Genomic DNA, 8,484 nt, shown 5'->3' with positions numbered 1-8,484 from the left:
TAAGTGGCGGTGACGTCCCCACGGCGTTTGTGCCAGGCTAGGTGCACTCTTAGGCCACGCGAAGTGTCGAATGCTCGCTGACAGGAGGTCACGGGACAGAACCCTGCAGGTGCCATGGGTTGACGGACTCGAAATGGCTGGCAGACGCCACCAGCTGTGCCAACTCGCCGCATTTTAGCCGCCCGCCTCTCCGCTCGTTGTTGTGAGCGTCGCTCCTTTGCCCCTCCGTCGTCGTGGTCATTGTTGCTGAAGGGCGACTGCCTCCAACTGCCCGGGAGCGTCCCTCACGAGCCTCCTCGTCCTCCTCCTCCTCCTCCACAGAGGCCGATCTTGACACTGCCGGTACCGCTCATCGGCAAGTCCACTCGGCTCCACATCCTCCAACCAGGTACCTTTGTAGACCCGCAACGATGCCGTGCCGTGTTGGCAGTCCACTGCTGGATGAAGGCTTCGGGTCGCCACGGTGGCTAGGAGATGTTAACTACCTCGCCCGGTGTGCAGGAGGTCGTGGGTTCGATCCCGACCCCGACGCCGCCTGCTGCTGCTGCTGTATATTTGGAGTCTGCGGTGTCTCTCTCCCCGGGGTCGCGTGGATTTTTGCTCCGGGTGCTGCGGTGTTTCCATTCCACATTGAGAATCGACGTGTTTCGAATATTTGGCTGCTCTAAATGTCCACACGATAAGCCACTTTGTTGAGCTATCATCTGTGGCCAGGTCGCTTCTTATAAAAGCGCTATGTAGCTCAGTGGGACTTAGGTGGTGAAAATAAATAAAAATAGTAAAAATAACAACACCACCACTCCACGCACACAGAACATCTGTCGTGATCCTGACTGCAGTGCTCATCTCGATATGGTCGATGAAAGTGAATTACGTGACGGCCGCTACGTTCAAAGGTTTCGTCACCTTTGGGTGGCATCAGTTGCTGCTCTGGCCCATCGGGAAATACAATAATGCCTTGATGGAGGCTCCATTGAAGATGCGTGCGACCCTCTCAACTGGCCGTCTGACCCGAATGTTCGGTCCAACCCGAGCTGAATATCGAGTGGAACTGTGTGACCCTGGGGCTATTAGCTACAAAGCAACACTTTATTTTTTACTGCCCACGGTCAATCCACTGCTGGATGAAGGCCTCCCCACCATTGTGGTTCTTTGACCATATCCCACCACGGGTGCTCGATGCTGGTCGGTGAAGGTAGCGGGCAACCAGCCCTGACATCGCTCGCCAGTCGTGTCGTTGTTAGCCCTGGACAGGAATTGAACTCGGGTGGAGCCGGTTCGTAGCGTGGCGCGCTACCCATCTGTGCCACTTCTCGTCACCCTCTTTGGCTGTTTACTCAGCGACCCCAAAATCCGTCAATGATGACCGATTCCATTCATAAAGTGCGCTCTTGCCGCCGTGTGCGCTGAGTAGTACTCAGTATTAAACACGCGTTGACTACTCTATACATCAGGGGTGTCCAAACTTTTTTTCCCGAGGGCCACATACAGAAAAATATACGAAGGATTGGGCCACTCACTAGACGTGAGGTATACTGCCTCACTTCTCATGCACTAATATTGTCAAAATCAATCAAATGCAGGTAAATTACGTTTGATTATTGAACATGTTTGAAGAAAAAAAGCCTCCATCATAGCTCTTCATTAGTAGATTTTAATTTTATTTTTTACAAAAAGGTTGGCAGGTCATTCTCTCAGTGACAGCCTCAGATTGGTTCTTAGGGTGCTGATCCCCCTTCATTGTCCATATGAAGGAAGAGACAAGAAGACAAATAGGGGATGTGGATATTTCAAGCTTATTACACAAATAAATTATTAGGCTTGTTAACACATCAACTAACGTTTGTTAAAAAAATTGTCATCAACTTTAATTAACTGAATTTATTAAGTAATTGGGCTTATTAACAAATGAAAACTGTGTATATTTTTAACTCACCTGTAATGGGAAGAATGTTACGCTCAGTGGGAGCAGTGATGCTGCGCTTTGGTGTGAAGGATAGCTGGCAGGTCAGGAGTAAGTTTGGTGGTTGAGATGCGAAGGACGTCACGGAGATGGCTGTCGGTCGTTCTGGTTCTCAGCCTGCTTTTGTTCAGCGTTAACAGAGAGAATGTCTGCTCACATATGTATGTTGAGCCGAACAGACTCATCATTCGTTTTGCATGGCGTCTCATCAGAGGAAACTTGGCCTTTTCCAAACTCCGGTAGAAGTCAGGTAGGGAGAGAAGCTGATGCTGATTCTTCAGAGAATCATCACACTGAATTTCGATCAGTTCTAATTGCAGACTCTCCTCCACTTCTTTCGCATCCATTGAAAACGGAGCCGCAAACAGTGTGATTTCCTTCTCAATGACAGAAAAATCTTGGAAGCGCTGACTGAATTCTGTCATGAGAGATGTGATCACAGACACATATTCTCCCATTTTTGCAGAGAGCTTGGCATTTGGAAATGCGCATTGATTTCGGTCAGCGTGGGGAAGTGCGCTACATTGAAGTTGCGCAGTTGTGACTCGAAGAGACGGAGCTTCGCACGGAATGCTTTCATGTGCACATACAGCTGTGGTACCAGCTGCTCTTTGCCTTGTAGTCTCTTGTTCGGGGTGTTGAGATGATCAGTGAGATCAACTAAAAAAGCCAGGCCTGCCAACCATAAAGGGTCACTGATCTCATGGAGAGGTCTGCCCTTTTCTTTCAACAACTTGTCGATATTTGATCTCAGGGAATAAAACCGCTGCAGCACGGAGCCGCGACTGAGCCAGCGCACTTGAGAATGGTAGAGTAGGTCCCCGTATTCAGCATCGACATCAGAGAGGAACGCTTGCAATTCTCTGTGGTAAAGCCCTCGGGCCATAATTTTTTTGACATTTTTCACAATTGTGTTCATCACATCGCCAAGCTGGATTATCTTGGCACAGAGGGCTTCTTGGTAGATGATACAGTGCATTTTAACAGCCTCACCTCCGCTCTCCTGCACCTTGGCACCCACCATAGAAGCCATTCCTTTGCGCTCGCCTGTCATTGCTGGAGCCCCATCCGTTGTAATTCCACACAGCTTGTCCCATTTAAGTCCAGCCTGGTTAATTTAATCTGACACAGCTTCAAAACATGTCCTTCCCAGTTGTTGTCCCCTTTAGACTCCGAAGAGCAAGCAGTTCTTCCGTAATGCAAAAATTCTCATCAACTCCCCGCAAAAAAATTAACAGCCGTGCAGTGTCCGTGGCATCTGTGCTCTCATCACATGCAATCGAGTAAAAATCGAAAGCACAAGCTGTATCTGACACTTGCTGTTTTAAGTTAGCCGACAAGTCTTCAATTCGCCGCACAACCTTATTTCTGGACATACTAACGTCGTTGAAATCCTGCATTTTCTCCAGGCACATTCCCACGACTTTAGTGAGGCACTGTTTGATGAAGTCACCGTCTGAGAAAGGTTTCCCGTGTAGGGCAATGAGTTGAGCTACTTCATTGCTGGCTATTGTTGCATTTTCTTGAGCTTTGTTAGCACGGAAAAAAAACCCTGCTGCTGCGTTAGCAGGCTAGCTTGCCATTTGCTTTACCTTCTCTCTCCGCTCGGCGCCAGTGTAGGACGTGAAGGTCTGATGTTTCATTTTTCCACCGAGTCTGAAATTTTCTGCACTCGCTTGCAATCTTGCGTCTCTTCAGTTCCGGCATTTCTGGTGACCCTGAGCAAATGTTTTCTTCGATTGCTTGCTTTGTGGAGACGCTGCCTTGCTCAAGACAATACCGCCATCTAGTGTTTCAATTAAGAAATGCAATACAGTGGGCCATAGTCCATTATATTTTAAACTTTGATACGGGCCAATTAAAAATGGATGGCGCAGTTGGCCCGCGGGCCGTAGTTTGGACACCCCTGCTATACAGGGCGGGATAGAGATCTCTACTCAACCCTGCAGGGTGACCCCTCTCATAGTGAAGGCGTTCACACTCGAGCCGCGGTTGCCCTGTGCCAGTAGTTGCATCATTAACTGTGCGAAATAATTTTCAAACCATTTCTATAAAAATGCAGAATTTGCCATTAAGTTACTTTTCTTGGATTTAGCAGAATTCCAAAATAGCTCTCTCAATAGCTGTAGCGATTACATATTTGCGTTGTTAAAATGAAGGACTCATAAAACGATAATTAAATGACCCCTTAGTGTAGGACGATCATTGAATGTTGAACTATAAAACTCTGCAATATTAATTTAATGCTGAGGGTGTTGACAAGAAAAGTAACGGATGTGTGGGGTTGAAATTGTCAACTCGTGTCCGCACTGCATCGTGCGGCGGGTTTCTGACAGCAGCAGCATCGCCACGACGCTCTCATTGCCACTTGGTGAATATCCGTGGCGGGTTCCTTTTCGTTTTTTATTCATTGAATGAGGACGTCACCCTCCCTGCACCTGGCCACCCACTTGTGTTGTTTGTGTGCCTTCAGGTGTCACAGCAGAGCTGTTGCAGAGGGATGCTGCGACTATACTGGCGTGGGGCTCAGCATAGACGTCGGCCCTCTGTCAATCCACAGCGGAGGTAGGAGCCCCCCACTCTGTGTCACTAAATGGGGGGGGGGGGGGAGGGGGTGTTCGATCATACTTCACCACGCTGGTCAGTATGAGTTGGTGTGAAGGTGAGGCAGCCCAGAGATTTGTTCAGATGTCACTCAGCACCGACGTTAGCCGTGGCCGGGAATCGAACTTAGCTGGCAGTGGTCAGTGTGCGCTAACGGCCGGGCCACCGCTTCACGGGTGAACGGGTTGATTAGGTGAGACGATGGCGTTGCGTTTCATATCAGTGGCTACTCCTCCACGTGGCTGGGCGATTGAGTAACCACACCCACAGCAGTGTCCCAGTGTACCGGCACCCTCCCCAGTGCTGGAGTCAACATTCTCTGGGCCCCGTTTTTCTTCACACGCTGCCTTGCATTTGAGCCCAGCAAGAAGCGTGTCCCCACCGAACACGTTACGGTCAAATGTTGTAAGCGGCAGGTAAATCTAACTCTATATTTGACGACCTTCTCTTCCAAGCCGTTCTGGCCAGTGTGGAGGAGTAGGCCAATGACCCTCGAAGGGGCTCTCTGGAGCTCCCGCTCGTGGAGGCCCCATTTGCCGGCAGTGGCGTGAACAACCGCAGGGGCTGTACCATTACCTTTTATCCACTTTTTATATTCAACATTTAATTAATTAGGCCAGCAACGTGGTCTTGACCTCTTCCCCACAAACATTTCTGTGGCAACGCTGTCGTGGTCGGTGCTGTGAGGGAGAGGGCCAATTCCAATTGGCCCTTTCCCCTTATGGCGTCTGTGACTATCACAGCGGCTAAATGAGGGCTCTGGACGGGTGCGAGGGGCTGGTAACCCCTCCACCTTCAATTAACTACCACTAAACTACGACCGAACAATGTAATTAGATATACACACACACGCATTCACACACACAAACACGTACACACCCATCAACACACAGACATACAAAGACAAAGATCCCCCGTATAGACAAAACAAGCTGTTTGGGCAAGTGCTGTTAGCGAGCACATGCACCTGCATACACACATACATACACACATAAACACACGTAAACAAACACAAACACACACATACACCCACACACAAAGACACACACACACTGCGATGGCAAAGTAAGAAATGGAAGCGAGACCAGTTTTGTCACGACAAGTATATATTGATGTCAAGTGCAAATACAAAACGAGGTAGACAAAATCTCTGGAAAACATTAATCTGGCTTTCCCTTCCCACACTTTGAGCTGCTTTTGTACAAACGATAAAAACCCCGAGGAGACCGAAGTGTCACCGATCTACATTCACGAGTTCAGAAACCGCTGTTTCTGGAGGCATCATGGAAGATGGAAATAAAGTGCTTGGCGAAGTTCATCATTTAGCCGTACATTTCACGTGGTAACGGCTTGGCGCTACGGTTAGCGTGTCCATTGAAATGTGCACGCCCCGTACGTAAAAAAGTAACAAATATGTAGTTTACAAAATGCCGACGTATTCACAGTTCCATAAATAAGTAAATACTTTGCAACAGCGGTGACTTTTTAAATCCCCGACACAACGCAAAATAAATGCCCCGCATTTTAAATGAACAGAGACAAGAACCTATATAAATACACCGTTTAAAAATAAATAAATTTATGCAAACCGACACACCTGATGACTACCGTTTGTGTTATGATCGAAACGTCGTGAGAATTTTTATTGTTTTATATATATTTTATTGTTTCCCTTCAACGTGACTTTACCGAAAGAACTAAGAATATGAATTACTGCAGTCACGAAAGCTTTAAATCTAAATTTAGAGACAAGAACCGTACGGGAATACCTTGCACGACCTCACTGAGAGCGCACTCCGGCCTCGCGTTGCGGAGGACACAACCTCTGTCTTCATTTGTAATGAGACAGTTAATTTAACGGTCACCATCACAATAACGTTCCTGGTGCCAACTCTCTTGACGATTGGCCAGGGAATAAACGGCAACCCCAAGCCATAATGGGTTGGTGCCGCCTGCATGGATGTTGGCTCCTGTTTCCCAGAATGGCTGGCGTGATTTTAAGCGCTTTCGTGCTGGGTTTTTCAAGTCTACGTGGATTAAAACTTGATTTGAAGCTTTCATGACTGCAGGAATTACTCTTTGGTTCTTTCGGTAAAGTCACATAGAAAGAAAATAAACTAAATAATAGTGTACAACGTTTCGATTGCAACACAAGCAGGGGCTGGTGGTGGAGCCGGCGACGAGTACATTTTGGGGAGCGGGCGACGCCATGGTGAGCCGCTGCCTGGTGCCTTCGTAAAATGTCTCTCAAAATTATTTTGAATTTGAGAGGAAGCAAGAGGTTAGACACGCGATCATGGATTTTAAGCACCGACTTCTATTGGTGGGGCGAGTGCCAGTTGTTACATCGGTGGTGGCTGCTGTGCGACCAGAGTGGCGGTGGCTGTGGTGGGACTGGTGGCGGTGGCTGTGGTGGGACTGGTGGCGGTGGCTGCTGCTGGACTGGCTGCTGTTGGACTGGCTGCTGTTGGACTGGCTGCTGTGGGACACGCGGTGGCAGCAGCTGCTGTGTCGCTGACAGCGGCTTCTTCGAGAGCGGCGGTGGTGGTGGTGGCTGCTGCAGGACCGGTGGTGGTTGCTGGTGGAATGGCAGCGGCTGCTGTGAGATCGGAGTGGTGGTGGTGGCTGCTCTGGGACTAGCGGCAGCGGCTGTTGTGTGTCTGGTGTTGCCGGTAGCTGCTTCTGCTGCTGCTGTTCCTGCCGTGGCCCTTGCAGTTGCTCCGGCAGTTGTTCCTGTTGGGGCGGTTCGACGTCTTGGGTTTCTGCAGGTAAAGAAGATGATGGCGCTAAAGTCCAAACCGCTCGACATTGGGTGAATGAAACAAAATCGGTCTGAAGGATAAACAAGAAGATCGCTGTACTTCACCATTCCCTTAATATAAAACGATGCGCTGTCAGGGTGTACATTCTCCCCGGGCATTTCCACGCACACGGGGCGACGTTTCAAATCCATCCTTTACCTTGCGCGCCGGTGAGGAGAGCTGCCGTACACAGACAGGGTCCGGGGTCTCCCTTCGCCGAGGGTGGCCGCTTGAGGCACAAGCGGGACGTCGCCTTGACGTGCTCCAGCGGGCAGTAGCTGTCCGCTGGCGGCGCGTTCAATTCTGGGGACCTGCATGCACGCACCAACGCGTCGCAAACCGTTAACACCTGCCTTCAAAGGAGACACTGCTGCTCGCACAAGACAATATCTTTCCAGTGAGCTGGTCTGGGGGACGGTTGTAAGTGCAGGTTAAAGTGAAGGGGAGAGAAGGCGACTTACCGAATATAGAAGAGCATGTAGGCCTGCTCGTTCATAACAGCCTTGGTGTCGACGTGCCGCACGATGGAGTCGTTCATACAGCACCATTGTCCATCGCTGATCTGCGCACAGTCACACCACGGCTACACTTGGTTACAATGTTTACACAACTGCACCCAACCTCCTCCGTTCATTAATAACAACACACGATACACTCTAGACAACAAGTTCGTAAAGAGCATCACCCCATCGTCAGAGCTGCAGAGGGTGCTACAGTTGCTATGATGGTGCTGAAGTTACAGAACGGTCTGCCTGACCATGTCACTGTATCGATGGCCTTGGACCAATTTAATCAGAATCAGAATCATTATTTGTGCTGAAAGAATTTGATGATCTACGAAGCTCTTTTGAACAGATGTCCAGTAGGGGCGGTTCAGAAAGTTACAACAACAACAAACAATACAACACCGATTGGAGTGCAAAGTGTATGAATGCTAAGCAAGTCAATAAATACAAATACATAAAGTATATATACTGTAAGTAGAAGTTGCATAAGTACATCAAGACGCAAGAACAGACGCAAGACTTCTATTTATTCTTCCCTATTGGACATTTGTAACATTATGGGCGCATTGCAGATGTGCGTTGTTAATGTTTGATGGTAACAAATGGAATT

General features: G+C 48.8%; 1 long non-coding RNA gene across 1 annotated transcript; it reads right to left on the bottom strand.

Moving 5' to 3' along the window:
- Positions 1-5,655: 5,655 nt before the first annotated feature.
- On the bottom strand, positions 5,656-7,931 carry LOC142930815 (uncharacterized). Its single transcript, XR_012946788.1, has 2 exons — positions 7,528-7,931; positions 5,656-7,329 (listed from the first exon to the last, which is right to left on the bottom strand). It is a non-coding gene; the product is annotated as an uncharacterized LOC142930815 (long non-coding RNA).
- Positions 7,932-8,484: the final 553 nt, after the last annotated feature.

This window comes from Petromyzon marinus, chromosome 43 (assembly GCF_048934315.1).
Source record: "Petromyzon marinus isolate PM22_M1 ecotype Great Lakes invasive population chromosome 43, UKy_Petmar_22M1.pri1.0, whole genome shotgun sequence".
NCBI lineage: Eukaryota > Metazoa > Chordata > Hyperoartia > Petromyzontiformes > Petromyzontidae > Petromyzon > Petromyzon marinus.
Note: the sequence above shows the minus strand (reverse complement) of the source record. Positions and strands in the feature narration are given on the sequence as shown.